Here is a 21,587-nt window from a genome sequence, read left to right as displayed (position 1 = left end):
CAGCAAATGATCATGAAGGTCAATGGAATCTTGGCCTTTATTGCAAAGGGGATGCTGTTGTAAGGGGTGATCTTCAAGGAGGGGTCAGCTTTCCCTTTTGTCCTGAAATGAGCGGTTTCGAATCGCTCCCATTTGGTTCTAGCCTCTGGAATTATGAAGGGACTGTGACAGACTTGGACAGTTAATCGGTTTCAAGGTAGGAAGCTGGTATGGCTTTATTGTGTTTAAAAGGAAGTAAAACGCACACCTTTAATAACACACATAGATACCAATACACACTGAGGGGTACAACACATTGAATAAATTGTCAACATACGGCCTGAGGGGAAAAAGAATACAGCTTAAACTCTAAATGGGGTAAAGAGGAGAATGCAGATATGTTTACACAAGTTAACCCAGCCTCCCCCTCCCAATTCCGCTAACCAACTAAGTTATAGCTCTGGGGGTTCAGGGGCTATGCTCACCAATCCCTTTTGACAGTTGCTGGTGAATCGCGGTTTCGGGATTTGCTGCACTTGCCCTTCTAGGCGAGCCGTACCCCGGACGGAGGAGAGGACTTCGGACTGCGTAGTCTTCAGTACGTTGATGCGGTAAGTTGCGTTTTGGATGTATGGGGTAAGTACCCACTTTCTTTGGTTAGGAATAGTTTTAGTTAGTCCTTTTTGGTAATTTCTCACCCGTTGGTCGTTCAGAAGTAGATTGTAGAGTGGAAATAAATGTCGATTCTTTGGTTTTTGCTGAGTTGGTTTCGGTTGGTCGTTTCGCTGGTTGTGGTGGCCCGGGTTGTCAATTTGGTTGCTGACAACCTTCCGTTTTGTGGGCCTCGTGCTCAGTCGGTCCTTGATGATTTCTTGTAGTTTTCTCCACTACTCCATTTCTTCACTCCCCACCTCCGGCTGCTTGTGTTCTTTTCCTTGTAAAACTGGGAATAGATATACCCCAAAAAGGCTTCTTTATCTCCCACCAAATCTGGCCCAGCTCTTTGTTTCAAGGGAGCTGCTCATTAGTTTTGAGCTCTCTTTGTCAGAATTTGTCAGGCTCGTTCAGCACTAATTTGATTATGTTGTGTTAATGTGGAAAATCACCTGTTGGCATTGTTGAAGCAGTGTTTAAACTCTTGGGCCGTTGGGCTGGGCCCGTGATTTCTATAGGTCTATTTACACATGCATACCACTAATGGTCTCCGGTGATTAGCCTGATAGCTCTTGATGCGTTTATTATCACTAGGAGCGAATTTTTATGTTTCATAGTTCTTGTTAGTTATCGATCGACTCATTCTCCCAGACAGATCGAATTAGCTCCAATACCCAATTCCTGAGTGAAGTCCCACTCTCTGTCCTGGTAGTCTGTTCCAAAATGTTCCTTTAGAGATCTTAAACTTGTAAAGCTCTTGAGTATCTTCCTCAGAGTTTTTCCTAGGATACCAAAATGTTCATCGAGTTCCAAATTAAATTCCCTTTCCTATGAGTCCAAACACTGGTGGTGGGAGGCGGTCTCCATGAATGCATCCTCTTTTATCCCCTGCAGGCCTCGTCTGCCCCTTTAAACTCATTTGTGTCCCGAAGTTTTTCCTTCCATTTTAAAAGTCCAGAAAGGGATTCTTCTCCTCTGCAGGGGAAAGGTACAAGGAATCTTTGTGAAATATTGGTAAATTCTACACTCCCCGCTGTGATACCATATCACTTATGGGGCCCAAGTTTCCACAGGATAAAAAACGGGCGCCCCCCCCCGAGCTGGGCGGCGTTTTTCGCGCCTAAAACGGCGCCAGAAAAAAAACGCGCTATTCTGGAGCACTTTGCAGCTCCTTGTCTGTTCGGCGCGGCGCCCAGAGGGGCAGAGCCTCCACTCGCGCCGATTTAGTAAGTGGGAGGGGGCGGGTACTATTTAAATTAGTTTTTTTCCTGCCGGCAACGCTGCGCGTGCGCGTTGGAGCATTCGCGCATGCTCAGTGTGAAAAAAACATTGGCACTCGCCCATTTTTGTAGTTCTTTGTAGCTGTTTAATTTTTGAACATTATTTTAATAAAAGCACATTGCCATCAGCACATCAGCACTTGCAGCCTTCTCACTGTCTCCTTCCCCTCCCTCCCCTCCGCGGCAACAAACCGCTGTCTCCTTCTCCTCCCTCCCCTCCGCGGCGGCAAACCGCTGTCTCCTTCCCCTCCGCGGCAACAAACCGCTGACTCCTTCCCCTCCCTCCCCTCCGCGGCAACAAACCGCTATCTCCTTCCCCTCCCTCCCCTCCGCGGCGGCAGACCGCTGTCTCCTTCCCCTCCCTCCCCTCCGCGGCAACAAACCGCTGTCTCCTTCCCCTCCCTCCCCTCCGCGGCGGCAAACCGCTGTCTCCTTCCCCTCCGCGGCAACAAACCGCTGTCTCCTTCCCCTCCCTCCCCTCCGCGGCAACAAACCGCTGTCTCCTTCCCCTCCCTCCCCAGCGGCAAACCGCTGTCTCCTTCCCCTCCCTCCCCTCCGCGGCAGCAAACCGCTGTCTCCTTCCCCTCCCTCCCCGGCAACAAACCGCTGTCTCCTTCCCCTCCCTCCCCAGCGGCAAACCGCTGTCTCCTTCCCCTCCCTCCCCTCCGCGGCGGCAAACCGCTGTCTCCTTCCCCTCCGCGGGAAAGAACGGGCGCCTCCTCTCCCCTCCCCCCCCCCCGCGGGCAGAACGGGCGCCTCCCCCCGCCTCGCAGGAAAGAACGGGCGCCTCCTCTCCCCTCCCCCCGCGGGCAGAACGGGCGCCTCAGGCTGACTGCAGAATTCTCCGTGCCTGAAGCACTTTCACACAGGTAGGAAGATTTAATCTTTTCTTTGCTTATAAATGTTTATTCAGGTTGGATTTATTTGTATAATATTTGTGGAAGTATAAATAAGGATTTATTGTAGAATTTAATGAGTTCCCTTCCCCCCCCTCCCCGTTCTGGACACCTAATTTGTAACCTGCGCCTGATTTTTTAATGTGTAGAACAGGTTTTTTCAGTTCTACAAAAATCTTCACTTGCTCCATTCTACTTTAGTTTGGAGTACCTTTTCACTGTGGAAACTTTGAAGTCAGGCGTCAGTGGCCGGACACGCCCCCTTTTGAAGAAAAAATTCTGTTCCAAAGTAGAACTGTTCTACCTGACTAGAACTGCAGAAAAGAAAATGTGGAGAATTGCGATTTCTAAGATAGTCCGTTCTCCACCAGTTGCTCCTAAAAATCAGGCGCAAATAATGTGGAAACTTGGGCCCATGGTATCATCTTCCAGGTAAGCAAAATTCCTGACTCCCCCATAGAATAACTAAACTGATACCCAAAATATGCATTACACTTATGCAACATCACCATAGATGCACACTTTTCCCTTTACAGGTACAAACTTTTTACATTTACACCCTCCCAGCTTGGAGGGGGTTCAATCAGTACAATTGCATTTCAGCACAGTTACATTTCATTTCAATTACATTATATTCACCAGCATGTAGGCAACGTACAACCACATTACAGAAGGAAGAACATAGATTAAAATCAAACAACATCAATTGGTCTCCTGAGGTTTGTCCATCACCCGGTAATGTCTGGATCCTGCCCTTGAGAACTGCTCTCAGGCTGGCTGACACACAAGACAAACTCAAAGCAATCACCTAAACATTACTGCAACATTAACCTTAATTCTAAACTAAACTTAAAATGTAAAATGGTGCAGTCAGTTGCCTTAAACTAAAATTAGAGCTATGTACAACCGCCACCCGTCTCCAGGTGGCCTGGTTAATGCCTGTGAGGCCCATGCCTTGTGCGGCCTGATAGCCGCCTGGATGCTAGGGTTTCCCCGCAGCTGGTGAGCTGGAGACACTTGTCTCTGGGACAGCTCGTTGCTACTGCTCCTGTGAGACCCTCACCGCTGGAGGCGGCTGGCTGGGGGTCCCTACTCCGAGCGACCTTTGTACTTCCGACCGTCGGCCTTTCCTGTCGGGCTGCCCTTCTCCTAAGGTAGAATCGCTGAGGCTCAGATGCCGGTGACCACGGTATCTTTGGCCGTGGTGTACAGAGGGTCCTTCTCAGGGCTTCGGTTACTGGGATGCATCCGAATCCCAAACGATGGGTGGGATAGCCCCTCCAGTAGTGCAATTCACCACCCCTTTTGGCACGGTTTCTGAGCCTGCCACATTCTCTGTGGGCCCTCCACCGTCGGGGGCGGCCAACGGAGGCTCCCTGTCCTGAGGACAGTTCACCCCTCCCGGCTGCCCTGTGTGCTTGGCTGACCCTGGGTTGTACAGCTTTCACTGGTTGATGTGGAACCACTTAGTACGGCGGGGCAGCTTCATGGCATAGACCATCGGGCTTGCCTTGTCGACAATGCTGTATGGCCCCATATATAATGCTTCAAAAACCCCGACCCGAGCATAGTTCCTCACCATGACCTGGTCCCCTATCTCCCATTCGTGGTGTTTGCTGGGTTCTAGCAGCAATCGGTTACTCCGATGCTGTCTGCCTATGTTACTAGCAGCCTGCCAGTGAATCTGTTTGAGGTGTTCAAACAGGTTCCTGACAAACCGGTCCCGGTTCACCCCTCTGAGCTGACCTTCTGTGAGCACCGGGGCTAGGACATGGCTGGGGGTCCGTATGATCCGGCCAGTCATGAGCTCGTATGAGGAATACTCCGTGCTCTTTGACTGGCTGGCTCGAATCCCCATTAGGACCAATGGTAAGACCTCCACCCACTTTTGGGGTGAGTCTCCCGTCTCCTTCCGCAGCCTTTCTTTAATGGTGTGGTTTAAACGCTCCACAATATCCGATGACTGTGGTTGTGGGCAACGTGCCATTTCCCCTCAATGTCGAGCACCTTAAGGGTTGCCTGCATTACCTGCCCGGTGAAATGGCTCCCCTGGTCCGACTCCACATACTGTGGGGGTCCCCACCGGGAGAACACTTCCCTCACTAGAATCTTAGCTGTCCCTAGTGCGGTGGCTGTTCGGCAGGGGAAGGCTTCAACCCATTTTGAGAACACGTCCACCAGGGCTAGGCAGTATTTGTAGCCTCCCTGGGCAGTGGGTAGGGGCCCGATGTAGTCAATTTGGATTGACTGCTATGTTCCCTCTACCCTCCTGACGTGTCCTAGGGACACCTTCCTTTTCTGGGGGTCAGGGTTGTTCGTAGCCCACACCAGGCAGTTCGCACAGTCCTCCCTGAGTCCCGGCCACCATCCTGCCTTTTCCACCCGTTGCCAGGTGGTCTCAGGCCCGGGGTGTCCCGCTCCTGGACCCTCATGGGTCAGTTTTAGGAATTCCCTCTGGTGCTGCTGTGGCACGACCCATTGTCCCTCTTTAAACAGCATGCCGTCCTTAACGGTAATGGCTGCTGTGCTGTACGGACCTTCTATTCTCTCTCCTCTAGCTAGCGCATTCAGGACAGCTTTCAGGACCGGGTCCTGTGCCTGAACTGTTTTTAAGTCCGGGGCCAAAGCTATTCCTGTACTCTCTGCTGCCCTGTTCTGATTCTTGACCGCTGCTATGCGGCCGGTGTCATAGGGGTCCCAGAACTTTCCTGTGCGGGCACCTTCTTTGGCCAGTTTGCCAGCCTGTTGGTTTCCCTCTGCACGGGGTTCGGTTTTTGAATGGACCTTCACCTTATGTATGTAGACCTTTCCCTCTTCCCCCACCGTTGTCATGATTTTCTCCAGCAGGGGCTTGATTGCCAGGGGTCTCCCGTCAGCAGACGTGTATCCGCGATGGGACCAGATAGCCAGGTACTCCGTACATGAATTGCAGGTGAACATACTGTCCGAACAAATCGTGTACGGGGTAGGGAATTCCTCGGGGTGGGTCACCACGTACATTACGATGGTCTGCTAAAGCCCTTTAAACAGTTTGCCATGCATTGGTGAAAAATGCTGGGGCTGTTGTGGAAGCCTTAGGGAAGGCAGTTCCACGTGTATTGTTGGCCCTTGAAGGTAAAGGCGAACTTGTACTGGTCCTCCCGTTTTAAAGGAATGGACCAGAACCCATTTGAAATGTCCAGCACCGTGAAAGTGGTCGCGGATGCTGGAATACTCCCTATGAGGTCCGCTACGGCTGCTACAGTGGGTGCATAGGCAGGGATATTCTTATTTAGTACTTAATAGTCCACGGTGGCCCTCCATGAGTTGTCCAGTTTCTTAACTGGCCACAGTGGAGAGTTCACATGGGTAGCTATCGGTCTTAGCACCCCTTGCTCGACCAGTGATCCCAGCGCCGTTGTCAGGTCTGCCTCTGCCTCCCTGGGGAAGTTATATTGCTTTTGTGGTCGGGGCATGGGGTCCCCTTCTATACTAACTTCCACCCCCATTACCTTCCATTATCATGTTTGTGGATGGCGAATGCTGCAAGGTGTGCCCATACATATGCCTGGTACTCCACTGGGGTGTTACTGACCAGTAATTCCAAGTCGTAACCCTCCTTTGGCTTCACAGTACACAACGTTCCCTTGGCCCCTTTTTCTGGAATCACCGCCACCTCACTTTCCCTGTCTATCCCTATGGCTCCCCATAAACAGTGGTTCCTAAGATCCACTCGAATCTCCTGGCTAATAATAAAATCAGCCCCCAGGATCCCTTTTCCCTCCTGCTCCCATTTTATCAGGACACACTTCCATTTGGTTTTGAGTGTCCCTAACTGAATGGTGAGCGGGATGGAAAACGAACCAGTTTGCTCATTGCCTGTGAACCCCACTAGACTGTACGGGACCCTGTTCGATAGAGGTGAGATAGCCTGGTTATCTGCATATACAAGGGTGCTGGGAGTACTGGTATCTAGCAGGTAGGTCCCTTTCACTTTCTCCACCTCCATCGTAACGCACGGTCTCTTCCAGGCATTGTACTCTAGGGAACACAGGTACACAGGCTGCGCTGGCTTTAGTCATGCATCTGGGTGGGTTGGAGCAGAGGGTTTTACCGTACCGGCTACTGTCCCGGTTGCGGTAGCTACTGCTCCCTGTCCGTTTATAAGTGTCTGTAGGGCAGCTACGAGTGTCTCATATGAGTCAGGTGTTCCTGCCCCGGCCTTACGGGCTGGAGCGGCCTTTCCCTTCTTCTCTTTCCACGGGTTCCTACAGTCCTTTCTCCAGTGCCCACTTTTTCCACACCCAAAACACTCGCCCCCTTTGTGGGGAGGGTTCCTACCTTCCTGATGCCATTTTCTCTTACCTTGGCTGGGTTTAATCTCATGGACCTTCCCTATAGAGGAGGGCTCCTCTGTCCTTCCACCGTTCCGTTAATACAGGATCAGCTGTCTGACCACTGTCTCCTCGGTGGTTCTGGGATCTCTTGGATCGAACCAGACCTCGGCTTTTGCCTTTACTCCAGGTAAGCTGTTTGCCACCAGGCTGCGGAGCCAGTGAGCCAGCTCGTTAGGGGCCAGGTGGGCCCGGTCAAGAACCCCACTACAGGCCACAATTTGTCGGCGAAAGCCTGTGGAGTCTCCCCATAGAGCTGTACTGTCTTCTCCACGCGGGAGAAAGGACTCCCGTCGTTCATACCCATGGCCTCTAGAACCGCAGCGTACGTGTTTCGCCCCTTTCTGCTGTCTGCCGAGAGAGAATGGCACAGCTTGGTGTCTAGTGAGAAGAGCAACAGCTTAGCCTGCTCCAAACCATCGCACCCGTTCCACTTCCAGGAAGTGTACCGAGAGATCCCCCTGTTGGGTGAGCTTACCTAGGTGGCCTCCTATCATAGCCCTCAGTTTTTGGGTGTCGTGGGGGACTACGAAGTTGCTTTCTAGGGGTCCTGCTGCTCCATTGGCGCCAGGCGGGCCAAACTTCTGCTGCCGGACCGGGTGCATTGGCCCTGGTTCCGGCCCTCTTTGTATTGGCTCGCCCGCTTCCCCCTGCTGCCAAGCCGAGTTAAAACTCGGGGCCACCGGTGTTGGTCGTTCGCAATCCTTGCTTGCCCCGCACTCTGGCTGACACCCCTGCTGCTCCGGGCCGTTCCGGAGATGCAGGCGGTGACTGAGGGGTTTCACCTTGCTCAAATGGTGTTCCTGAGCTAAACCCAGGTTTATCAGGCATATTGTGCCTTTAGCCTGGGATAGAGCAAGGTTCAAGCTTTGGATCTGCTGCTGGCAGGGGCCGTGGTCTCCTGCCTCAAATTCCCTGGTACTGGCTACCTGAAAGTCTCTCACCCTCTCCCCGTACTCTTTAACTTGCTTGGCGAGGCAGGAATTCTCTTCCCACAACGCCAGTTCGCTATTCTTGGCTTCAATAATCTGACACTGTAAAAGGTCCAGTTAGGTTTTGTGCCTTTCATTAGTGAGCTCTCTACTTTCCTTTAACTGCCTGTCCACAACCTTTCCTCGACTGTGGCCCTTGCACTGGACCTCTCTTCTGCCTGCCTCAATACTCCCTTTAATTTCTCATTTTCCTCATCTAGAAGCCGGATCTGTCGCTGAAGGCAAATTAGCCAAATGGCCTTCTCTATTGACCTTTTATGGTCCTTGCTCTCGCTCCATTGAGCTGCAGCATCTTCTGGACGCTCAGCATACAATAGATCGAGTACCCACTACTTCGACACTTTTACCCTCTTAAACACATACGAGGAAATCCCCTCTTCCATTTTGCTTCTTTTCCTGAAACCAGTCTCTCTCTTATCACGTCCCTTGCCCCAGAGTCCCTTCGTGGTCGCCATTTTGTAAGGGGTGGTCTTCGAGGGGTGGGGTCAGCTTTCCCTTCTGACCTTATAAGAGCGGTTTCGAATCGCTCCCACACCCTTGGTTCTAGACTCTGGAATTATGAAGGGACTGTGACAGACAATCGGTTTCAAGGTAGGAAGCAGATATGGCTTTATTGTGTTTAAAAGGAAGTAAAAGGCACACCTTTAATAACACACACAGAGTAGCGATACCAAAACACATTGAGGGGTACAACACATTGAATAAATTGTCAACATACGGCCTGTGGGGAAAAGAATACAGCTTAAACTCTAAATGGGGTAAAGAGGAGAATGCAGATATGTTTACACAAGTTAACCCAGCCTCCCCCTCCCAATTCCGCTAACCAACTAAGTTATAGCTCTGGGGGTTCATGGGCTATGCTCACCAATCCCTTTTGACAGTTGCCGGTGAATCGCGGTTTCGGGGTTCGCTGCACTTGGCCTTCTCGGCGAGCCGTAACCCGGACGGAGGAGAGGACTTCGGACTGCGTAGTCTTCAATTGGGGTGAGTCCGTTGATGCGGTAAGTTGCGTTTTGGATGTATGGGGTAAGTACCCACTTTCTTTGGTTAGGAATAGTTTTAGTTAGTCCTTTTTGGTAATTTCTCACCCGTTGGTTGTTCAGAGGTAGATTGTAGAGTGGAAATAAATGTCGATTCTTTGGTTTTTGCTGAGTTGGTTTCGGTTGGTCGTTTCGCTGGTTGTGGTGGCCCAGGTTGTCAATTTGGTTGCTGACAACCTTCCGTTTTGTGGGCCTCGTGCCGGTCGGCCCTTGATGATTTCTTGTAGTTTTCTCCACTACTCCATTTCTTCACTCCCCACCTCCGGCTGCTTGTGTTCTTTTCCTTGTAAAACTGGGAATAGATATACCCCAAAAAGGCTTCTTTATCTCCCACCAAATCTGGCCCAGCTCTTTGTTTCAAGGGAGCTGCTCATTAGTTTTGAGCTCTCTTCTTTGTCAGAATTTGTCAGGCTCGTTCAGCAGTAATTTGATTATGTTGTGTTAATGTGGAAAATCATCTGTTGGCATTGTTGGAGCAGTGTTTAAACTCTTGGGCCGTTGGGCTGGGCCCGTGATTTCTATAGGTCTATTTGCACATGCATACCACTAATGGTCTCCGGTGATTAGCCTGATAGCTCTTGATGCGTTTATTGTCACTAGGGAGCGAATTTTTATGTCTCACAGTTCTTGTTAGTTATCGATCGACTCATTCTCCCAGACAGATTGAATTAATTCCAATACCCAATTCCTGAGTGAAGTTCCACCTTCTGCCCTGACAGTCCGTTCCAAAATGTTCCTTTAGAGATCTTAAACTTGTAAAGCTCTTGGGTATCTTCCTCAGAGTTTTTCCTAGGATACCAAAATGTTCATCGAGTTCCAAATTAAATTCCCTTTCCTATGAGTCCAAACACTGGGGGGACGGCGGGGGGCCCTCCATGAATGCATCCCCTTTGATCTCCTGCAGGCCTCGTCTTCCCCTGTAAACTCATTCGTGTCCCGAAGTTTTTCCTTCCATTTTAAAAGTCCAGAAAGGGATTCTTCTCCTCTGCAGGGGAAAGGTACAAGGAATCTTTGCAAAATATTGGTAAATTCTACACTGTGCATTCTTGGTTGAGTAGCTAGCAGTTACTTGCTCACACAGGAGGAATAGTCACTTGGGCGAGCTACTGGACAGTGAATGGTACGCTGGGAGCATACATCAACACAGGTTCACTTCTTCAGTGGAAGAAATGAGAAATCTGGAGGCCAATAACAAACTGTTGCTTCCCAGACTCTTCAGCAGGATTATTGGGCCTTATTGCAGGTCTCCCAGCTTCCCATCTGATCATGTACTGGCAATGAGGTGGATGAAAGGGAATGCTTCTGTCTCTGGAACGAGAACCCTGAATAGACTCCGGTTATAAGGTCAGGACATTGAATGAGGATGAAGGGGAAAGATTACACAGGAATATTTACAAACAGCGTGGCCTCTTGGTGTGAGTTAGAAGAAATGAGGAAGGACTAACTGAGAAGCTGCACAATTCGGACGCATTGGAACATTGCAAACAGGAGGAGACCATTCTGCCCCTCGAGCCTGCTCCACCATTCATTCCTTCATGGCTGATGTTTCGCTCATCTCCATCTTCCCGCATTAGCTCCATATTTCTTCATAGCTTCAACAGAAATCTATCCCAATCCTGAAAGTGCCAGATTTTACGACCCTTTGTGTGAAAACCTGTTTCCTGATTTCGCTCCTGAATTGTCGATGTTATATCCCCTTATAATTGTAATGTTATATCCCCTTGTTCTTGATTCCCCTCAGTGGAGGAAACTTGTTTTTCTGTATCTAACCTATAAAATCATGTTAAACACCTCAGTCTGCGCACCATCAATCTCTTGTACTCACGGGAATACAGGGCAGGTTTATGCAATAAATCTCATAATTTAATCCTCTAAGAGCTCTATCATTCTGGTGAATCTGTGCAGCATTTACTCCAAGTCTAAAGCCTTGTTCCTAAGGTGCGGTGCCCAAAACTGAACACAGAACCCCAGAGGGAGAATCACTAATGCTCCATTCAACTGTAACATTGCCTTTCAGCAATACTGCTACTCCTCCTCCGTTCCCTTTGCACAATAAGAAACTTCCATCACCCACATCGTCACTGTCGCTTCGACCTACCGTTCCCTTAGCACAATAAGAAACTTCCATCACTCACATCGTTACTGTCGCTTCGACCTACATGTAGCAAGGAGGGTCGATGAGGGCAGTGCGTATGATGTAATGTATAAAGTCCCACATGGCAGACTGGTCACGAAAGTAAAGCCCATGCGATTCAGGGCAAAAGTGGCAAGTTGGATCCAAAATTGGCTCAGAGGCAGGAAACAAAGGGTAATATTTGATGAATGTTTTTGTGGACTGGAAGGCTGTTTCTCATGGGATTCGGCACGGCTCAATAATAGCTCCCTTGCTTTCGTGGTATATATCAATGATTTAGACTTGAATTTAGGGGGTATGATTAAGAAGTTTACAGATGATAAAAAGATTGGCTGTGTGGTTGACAATGAGGAAGTAAACTGTAGAATGCAGGAAGTTATCAATGAACTGGTCAGGTGGGCAGAACAGTGGCAACTGGAATTCAATCCGGAGAAGTGTGAGGTAATGCATTTGGGGAGGGCTAACAAGTCAAGGGAATGCACATTAAATGGTAGGACTCTGAGAAGTGTCGCGGATCAAAGTGACATTGGAGTGCATGGCCACAGATACATAAATGTAACAAGCCAGTTAGAAAAGGCATACAGACTATTTGCCTGTATTAGCTGAGGCATAGAATACAACAGCACGGAGGTTATGCTTAAATTGTATAAAACACTAGTTCTGCCACAGCTAGAGTACTGTGTGCAGTTCGGGTCACCACATTATAGGAAATATGTGCTTGCACTAGAGAGGGTATAGAGAGAGCAGCGTGCGGCCCGGCCCGGACCGGAAATCGGCGCAGTCCCAGCCTGCAAGACCATCAGCAGGCCAGGGCCATCAGAGGGAGCAGCGTCCGACGGCATACCACTGCAGGAGGGCGACGGCTGCAAAGTCAGGTCGTTGATTACAGAGCGGGCAGCCACAGCAGGAGGGGCGAAGGAGCGGCAAGAGTTTATAGAAGGAAGTGACCAGGGCCCAGGAGAGGTGTGAGTCTGGAGCCCAGAAGAGGCAAAGGCCCAGGGGCAACACGGGCCAGCCCACACTGCGATATGTGTGCGTGCTCGGTCCGCGCAGTAGAGCTGGTCTCCAGTCGTCTTGGGTAATCCTTGCCGCTGGACCAAGACCTAACTCTGTCAGGCCCGTGTGGTGGCTGGTGTGCAACGGCGCATCACACAGTAAAAAAAATGCACTTCCACCCTCCACAATGTAGTTTGGGATCTGGAATATTAGGTCCTTCATTGAAACACCCTTTTTGGCATGAAAGCAAGTCATCCTCGTTTCAAGGGACTACCTATGATGATGACAGAGGAGATTTATGAGGATCTTGCCTGGACTGGACAATTTTAGCAATGTGGAAAGATTATTTTCATTGGAACAAAGGAGGCTGATTGAGAACTTTGAGTCTAGAGCCAATCGCTTTACTGCTCATTACCTGCCTACAGAGCTTCTATTATAACCATATTTCCTAACACTGCCCACATTCTGTCCTTTTTGGTCCATCCTATCTGATTCTACCCATCCTGTCCCACCCTGTCCATCCTCTCCATCCTTGAGGCATTGGGACCACTTCTGGGGGAGATGGGGCCTGTACAAACCGGACGGGTTGCACCTCAACAGCATCGGGACCAATATCACCGCAGAGAGTTTTGCTAGTGCTGTTGGGGAGAGTTTAACCTAGCTTGGCAGGGGGGTGGGAACCTGAGAACAAATTCAATAGGGAAGCAAGTAAAGCAGAAATTGGATAGCAAGAATCCTGAAAACGAATCTGTAAGTCAGAGGAAACAGGGCTTAGTAAGTAGTAATCAAGGAGATCTTCCTGTGCTAAATGATATATACTTTAATGCAAGAAGTATAGCGAATAAGGCGGATGAGCTAAGAGCACAGGTACATACTTGGGAGTATGACATTATAGCCATTACAGAGACATGGCTGAAAGAGGGGCAGGTTTGGCAGATCAATATTCCTGGTTACAGGATTTTTAGACAAGACAGGCAGGTAAAAAAAGGGGTGGGTGTCACGTAACTGCTTAAAGAAACTGTTACAGCGGTGAGGAGGGATGATATGTTAGGGGGATCATCAAATGAGGCCATATGGGTCGAACTGAACAATAAAAAAGGGACGATCACACTGCTGGGCGTGTATTATAGACCTCCAAATAGTAGGAGGGAGATAAAGTAGTAAATATGTAGGCAAATTGCTGTGAAGTCCAAAAACCATAGGGCAGTAATAGTAGGGGACTTTAACTATCCTAATATTGATTGGGACAAATATAGTTTGAATGGTATAGAGAATGCGGAATTCTTAAAATGCATTAAACGAACTTTTTTAGTCAGTATGTAACAAGCCCAACATGAGAGGGGGAGGTTCTGGATTTAGTTTTGGGGAATGAAGCTGGGCAGGTGGAAGGGAGGCTTCTTCACGCAGAGGATTGTGGGGATCTGGAACTCACTGCATGGAAGGCTGGTGGATGCAGAAACTCTCACTACATTTAAAAGTTGCTTGGAGGGGCACTTAAGTGCCGTAACCGGCAGGGTTACGGACCTCGAGCTGCTAATTGGGATTAGACTGGATAACCTCTTGTTGGACGGCACAGATACGATGGTAAGTACTGCAGGGAATCGAAACGGCCGGGGTGATCGCCTGGACTAATTTTGATTGCCTAGATGGGTCAGAGAGGAAGTTTCCCAGATTTTTTTTTCCCCCAATTGGCCTGGGGTTTTATCTGGTTTTTGCCTCTCCCAGGAGATCATATGACTCCAAGGATGCATTGTTGAATGTTTCAGAGTAAGGCGTGATCCCCTTGATCCCCCTAGTAGTAAGGACTTCATCTAACTCCTTTTTGAATATATTAAGTGAATTGGCCTCAACAACTTTCTGTGGTAGAGAATTCCACAGGTTCACCACTCTCTGGGTGAAGAAGTTTCTCCTCATCTCGGTCCTAAATGGCATACCCCTTATCCTTAGACTGTGACCACTGGTTCTGGACTTCCCCAACATTGGGAACATTCTTCCTGTTAATTGATTTCTTCCTGCAGTCTCCAGCTTTCTTCTTCATTATCAACCACACTACCAATTTTTGTATCATCTGCAAATTTCTTAATCATACCCCCTACATTCAAGTCCAAGTCATTGATTATATACCACAAAAAGCAAGGGGCCTATTACTGAGCCCTGCGGAACCCCACGAGAAACAGCCGTCGTCACAAAAACATTAATCAAATATTACCCTTTGTTTTCTGCCTCTGAGCCAATTTTGGATCCAACTTGCCACGTTTCCCTGGATCCCATGGGCTTTTACTTTCGTGACCAGTCTGCCATGTGGGACCGTATCAAAAGCCTTGCTAAAATCCATATACACTACATCATATGCACTACCCTCATCAACCCTGTTTGTACCCCCTCAGAAAAATCAATCCCCTAACAAAACAATGTTGACTGTCCCCGATTAATCTGTGTCTTTCTCAATGAAGATTTATCCTGTCCCTCAGAATTTTTTCCATTAATTTTCCCACCACTGAGGTTAGACTGACTGACCTGTAATTACTCGGTCTATCCCTTTCTTTTTTAAACAAAGGTAGAATGTCAGCAGTCCTCCAGCACCACAGCTCTAGCCAGAGAGGATTGAAAAATGATGGTCAGAGCCTCTGCTATTTCCTCTTTTGTTTCTCTTTACAGCCTGGGATACATTTCATCTGGGCCTGGGGATTTATCCACTATCAATGCTGCTATATCTCTTAATACTTCCTCTTTCATGATGTTTATTTTATTCAATATTTCACACTCCTCCTCCCTGATTGCAATGGCAGCATCGCCCCACTCCTTTGTGAAAATAGATGCAACGTATTCCTTAAAACCATACCCACTTCTTCCGCCTCCACACACAGATTACCTTCAAGGTCTCTAATAGGCCTCACTCTTTCTTTAGTTATCCACCTGCTCTTAATGTATTTCTAAAACATCTTTGGGTTTTCCTTGATTTGAATTGACAACATTTTCTCATGCTCTCTCTTTGCTTTCCTAATTTTCTTTTTAATTTCACCCTTACACTTTCTGTACTCCTCGAGGATTTCTGCAGTATTGAGCCCTTGGTATCTGTCATAAGCCTCCCTTTTTTCCTTTATCCTACCCTGCATGCCCCATAACATCCAGCGGGCTCCAGATTTGTGAGTCCAGCCTTTTACTTTAAGGGAACATAATTGCTCTGAACCCTCAGGATCTCCTCCTTGAATGCCTCCCTCTGGCACTGATTTACCTCCCAGTAGTTGTTTCCAGTCCATCTTGGCTAAATCACCTCTCAGCTTAGTAAAATTGGCTTTCCCCCAATTGAGAACCTTTATTGCTGGTCTGTCACTGTCCTTTTTAATAACTACCCTATTTCTAACTGAATTCTGATCACTAGTACAAAAATGCTCTCCCACCGATACCCCTTCCACCTGCCCAGCTTCATTCCCTTAAACTAAGTCCAGAACTGCCCTTGTTGGGCGAGCAACATACAGGCTGAAAAAGTTCTCCTGAATGCAGTTAAGGAATTGTGCACCCTCTCTACCTTTAACACTAAATCTAGCCCCTCATATTAGTGGAGTTGAAATCCCCCACTATTACAGCTCTATAGTTTTTGCAGTTCGCAGCAATTTGCCGACATATTTGTTCTTCTATCTCCCTCTGACTGTTTGGGGGTCTATAGTACACTCCCAGCAGTGTGATCACCCCTTGTTTATTCTTCAGTAACCCATAGACCTCATTTGACGATCCTTCCAACATCTCATCCTTCCTCACAGCTGTCATTCTTTCTTTAATTCATACTACGATCCCTCCTCCTCTTTTACCCCCTCTCTATCCCGTCTGAAAACCCTGTAACCAGGGATGTTGAGCTGCCATACCTGCCCTTCTTTCAGCCATGTGTCAGTAATAGCTATAATATCATACTCCGTGTCTATCTGTGCTCTCAGCTCATCTGCCTTATTCCCTAGACTCCTTGAATTGAAGTACATACCATTTAGCATTGTCAAATTCCCTTGTAGTTTCTTTTCTCTCTGTTTCCTCTGCCTTCCAAATTCTCTTTCTAATTTTCTGCTTTCCAATTCCAGCTTTGCTTTTCTCCCTTCTGAATCAACTCTCCAGTTCCCACCCCCCTGCAAAGCTAGTTTAAATCCTCCCCAACAGCACAAGCAAACTCCACCCCACCCCTCACAAGGGTATTAGTCCCAGCTCTGTTGAGGTGTAACCCATCCGGCTTGTACAGGTCCCACCTCCCCCAGAAACAGTCCCAATGCCTCAGGAATCTAAAGCTCCCCCCCAACCCCAGCAGCATTTCTCCAGCCATGCAGTCATCTGCTTTATCCTCCTACTTCTGTACTCACTAGCATGTGGCACCGGAAGTAATCCAGAAATTACTACCTTTGCAGGACCTCATCCCTCTTTCTACCTATGGCATTGGTACCGATATGGACCACAACCTCTGGTTGTTTACCCTCCCCCCTCTGAATGCCCTGCAGCCGCTCAGTGACATCCTTGACCACCAAGGAGGCAACATACCATCCTGGAGTCATGTCTCCAGCTGCAGAAACGCCCGTCTGCTCCCCGAACTATCGGGTTACCCACCACTATTGCTCTTCCACTTTTATTCCTCCCCCACCATGCAGCTGAGCCACCCGTGGTACCAGGGACATATCTCTGGCTGCACTCCCCAGAGGAACCATCACAATACTGGTTGGAGAGCGAGATGCACTCAGGGGACTCCTGCACTACCTGTCTGTTCCTCCTCTTCTGTCTGGTGGTCACCCATTCCCTCTCTGCCTTCACACTCCTAAGCTGCGGCGAGATCGCCCCAGAAAGCATGCTATCCACGCCAGCCTCGTGGATGCACTGTAGTTACTCCAGCCGCCGCTCAAGCTCCAAAACACGGAGCTCGAGCTGCTGTGGCTGGTGACACTTCCTACACATGTGGTCGCCAGGCCACGCGAAGCATCCAGGACTTCTCACATGGCACAAAATATGTATTCCACGGGACTGAGCTGCCCAGCAATACCTCTATATAATAAACTAAGAACTAACTTAACAGAAACAAGATCCTGTCCTATCTTGTCCCATCCTGTCCATTCTTTTATTTATGTATTAGTTCACGGGATCTGGGCATTGCCAGCAAGGCTGACACTTATTGCCCATCTCTAATTGCCCTTGAGAAGATGGTGGTGAGCCACTTTCTTGAACCTCCGCAGTCCGTGTGTTGAAGGTACTCCCATAGTGTTGACTTTGTCGTAGCAGTTTGGTACAACTGGGAGGGCAGTTAAGATTAACCACATCCTGTCCCAGTCTGTCCCATCCTGATTCATTGCATGCACAACTATGGACACCTTGAAACTGATGCTCATGGGCAAACATTAGTTCCTACTTCACAGACGGAGTGTTTCTCCTTCATTGCCGCTGTGTGCACCCGGTTACTAATCGAGTTCTCACTTCATTGCCACAGTTTGTTTTCTATCCCATTAATGTGTAATCTTGCATCCTAATTTTCCCCATTTTCCTCTTTCCTTTGCAGCGAATTTACTGACGATCATCGTTCTGTCCCAAGCAAAGTGCGGTCTATCCGGAGGAGTCACTCTCTACCTATTGAGCATGACCACAGCGGATCTGCTGGTGATCTTATCTAATGTAATGATCCGTTATATTCTTTTTTACTATTTCCCATTTTCATTCCTGAACTACACAACCGTGCGTCGCTTGAACGAAGTTATGAACTATGTGGCTATTGACTGCTCAGTCTGGTTCACCGTCACTTTCACCGTTGATCGATTTGTGGCTATTTGTTGCCAGAAGCTGAAAACCAAATATTGCAGCGAGAGAACGGCGACGGCCCTTACATGCACCGTGTGTGTTGTATTCTGTGTAAAAAACCTGCCTTTGTACTTTGCCTTTGAGCCGGTCTCTATAATTGACGACATAGAGTGGGGGGCCGCCTTCACAGACAGCTACCACGTGCGACCTGGCTGGCTGGTGTTCGACTGGCTCGACACCATCCTATGTCCATTGGTCCCGTACCTTCTGATTTTATTCTTTAATGCTCTGACCATAAGGCATGTTATGATGGTCAATACAATCCGTAGGGGACTTCGGGGCCACCACCAGAGTGCCAATGACAGCGATCGAGAGATTCAGAGCCGAAGAAAATCCATCATTTTACTCTTCGCCATTTCTGGTACTTTCATCGTGTTATGGATGCCTTATGTTCTGTTTTTCCTAGTTTCCCGGATCACGTTCAACCATTACAACCCAAGTGATTACACAGACCCTTTGCTAATCGCTGAATACACCGGAGATATGTTCCAACTGCTCAGCTCCTGTACAAACACATGTATTTATGCGCTAGCTCAGACGAAATTCAGAAAAGAGTTGAGTAACGCTGTAAAATATCCATTTACTCTAATTGTTAAATTGTTCAAATAACATGTGCAATTTGATTTGATTTGTTTAACTTTGATCTGCTCTATCGTGTGTTTAGTTAATAAGATTGAAGTTAGCTTACCTATTAAATTGTGAATAACCCGACTTACATTGTGACCACAGTGAAATTCTAGTTTTTAAATTATTTGAGAGTTTCTTGTTCCATAAAAGAAATTCTCACATTTAAAAAAAATATTGTCAGTATTTGATTTGGAATTTTAAGACCCTTGAGGTGATTCTCCTTGTTAAACATTTTGGTTGGATTGGAAAATCTTGGGTTTGGAAACCTTGTAAAAGAAACAATACTAAAAAGTTTAGAAAGAATCTAAAATGTCATTTTCTCTGATGAGAGACACAAGTACTCGAGGTGGGGAAGTTACCTTGGAAATAAATTGCGAGCACTTGTGTCTCTAATGTTAAGACACCGTTGATTTGTAAAATAGAGAGAGGAAGTTTTAAAGGTACAAAGAGTTGGGAACAAAAAAACATTTGTGTCAGGGAAGGTTTGTAAATTTTTGTTTCGGTAAAGTGACCCAATTGCGTGCGTCTGACAATATTTGCTCCGCCCTCTTACAAACCTGCACAGGAGTTAACCCTTTCCACTGACAGCTGGGTTTTTGTTCACCAAACAACTTTAGTATTGCTGAATGACATTTTAAAGGTATTGGACATTATTAATTTAAGTTTCTTCATTTTAAGTGAACATTTTCCCATGTGCAAGAAGGAAAATTATGATTTGACAAATTAACTCCTTCGGCTCTTTAGCAAAGCTACAATTCAAACACTCAAGAAAGGAAAACCTAACTGAAGGGGATAATTGCTGCGTATCAAGAGAAAGGTTTGTGAGGAAATAAAATTGAACATTAACAAAAGCTGTCATTGCAACAATACTGCTGTTTGGATTTGTGATACGTTTGAAATGATGAAATCTATTCAGGCACAATATAGCTGGTTATAAAGAATCGTTAAAAATGTGTTGCTAACTTGGACTAAGTGGGAACGTTTGATCGATGTTCGAACGTTTGATCGATGTTTGATCGAACTCATGAATATGAGTAGTAATTAATAGCATGCCCGACTTAAGATGAGAGATAGAAACAGGAAAAGCATACCACCAAGTGGGAATTTTCCAAACATTCTGGTGCAAGTCAGGAAAGTGTTGTTAAGAATAGTAAATGGATAGTTTTCTCTTGGAGACATTTCTGTGCTCGTCTTTTTACCATTTAAGAAAACTGCATTGACCGCCGGGCCACTCTCCCAGACATCGGGTCAATGCAGTGGGAGGTGAGCAAAGATCTCCAGACAACGACAACCTTTTGATCAGATAACCTGAAAGCTCGAAATGGCTTGTATCGGATAGCACGTGTGGCTCCTTATACTTGTTGTTGGAGGTGAGGGTGGAGGGGAAAAGGGAGAGGGCTTTAAGAAGGTTAGCGGTGGTGTATCTTTGTATTCCAGGATGATCCTGGAATAGTGAGTAGTTTTGGCAGGACCCGATAGTGCTTTATGCCAATGGCAGTGATTGGCTAAACCAGTTATCTGCCATATCCATTCAAATCTGCCTCACGTGGACTTAAGTGAACAGTAATGAGGGCTCTACCAGGGAGAACGGCCAGGGTGAGAGAGAGTAATGGCTTTAATGGGGACTCGGGCATCAAAGGTGGAAGTGAGGGTGTGGTTGAGTAGATCTATAACTGCAGAAATGCTGCAATGAATGGATGGCTAAAGCCTAGACAATTGGTATTTGGAAAGTGCTGTTGTAAGTGAGTTGGGAGAGAGTTTTTTCCTTGGGCGGACACAAAAGGAAGGAGGATCAGGAGGTGGAAGGATGATGTGGGTGGACAATGACACAAGGAAATGATCATAAGAAATAGGAGCATGAGTCGGCTGATCTGATCACGGTCTCAGCTCCACTTCCCTGCCCACTCCCCATAACCCTTCACTCCCTTATTGCTCAAAAATCTGTCCATCTCTGCCTTAAATATGTTTAATGACCCAGCCTCCACAGCTCTCTGGGGCAGAGAATTCCAGATTTATAACCCTCAGTGAAGAAATTTCTCCTCATCTCAGTTTTAAATGGGCAGCCCCTTATTCTGAGATCATGCTCCCTAGTTTTAGTCTCCCCCATCAGTAGAAATATCCTCTCTGCAACCACCTTGTCGAGCCCCCTCATTATCTTATATGTTTCGATTAGATCATCTCTCATTCTTCTGAACTCCAACCTACTCAACCTATCCTCATAAGTCAACCCCCTCAACTCCAGAATCAACCTAGTGAACCTTCTCTGAACAGCCTCCAATGCAAGTATATCCTTCCTTAAATAAGGAGACCAAAACTGTATGCAGTACTCCAGGTGTGGCCTCACCAATACCCTGTAGCAGGATTTCTCTGCTTTTATACTCTATCCCCCTTGCAATACAGACCAACATTCCATTTGCCTTCCTGATTACTTGCTGTACTGCATACTAATTTGTTATGTTTCATGCACATGGATTCCCCAGGTCCCTCTGTACTGCAGCATTTTGTAGTTTTTCTCCATTTAAATAATAATTTGCTTTTTTATTTTTCCTGCCAATAAGGATAACCTCACATTTTACCATGTTATACTCCATCTGCCAAATGTTTGCCCACTCACTTAGCCTGGCTATATCCCTTTGTCGATTTTTTGTGTCCCCCTCACAATTTGCTTTCCCACCCAGCTTTGTATCATCAGCAAACTTGCCTGCATTACACTCGGTCCCTTCATCCAAGTCATTAATGTAGATTGTAAATAGTTGGGGCCTCAGCACTGATCCCTGTTGCACCCCACTAGTTACCGTT

The 21,587-nt window shown here is 47.5% G+C and overlaps 1 long non-coding RNA gene across 1 annotated transcript in view; it reads right to left on the bottom strand.

Annotated features, from left to right (window-relative positions):
• Positions 1 to 202: 202 nt before the first annotated feature.
• LOC139239247 (uncharacterized) overlaps positions 203 to 21,587 on the bottom strand; it is an 85,052-nt gene continuing 63,667 nt past the window's right edge. Inside the window, exon 3 of the long non-coding RNA XR_011588624.1 lies at positions 203 to 1,608. This is a non-coding gene — a long non-coding RNA (uncharacterized lncRNA). The remainder of the gene's footprint in view (positions 1,609 to 21,587) is intronic.

This window comes from Pristiophorus japonicus, chromosome 26, assembly GCF_044704955.1.
Source record: "Pristiophorus japonicus isolate sPriJap1 chromosome 26, sPriJap1.hap1, whole genome shotgun sequence".
Lineage (NCBI taxonomy): Eukaryota > Metazoa > Chordata > Chondrichthyes > Pristiophoridae > Pristiophorus > Pristiophorus japonicus.
The sequence above is the reverse complement of the archived record's forward strand: the minus strand, read 5'-3'. Positions and strand labels throughout refer to the sequence as shown.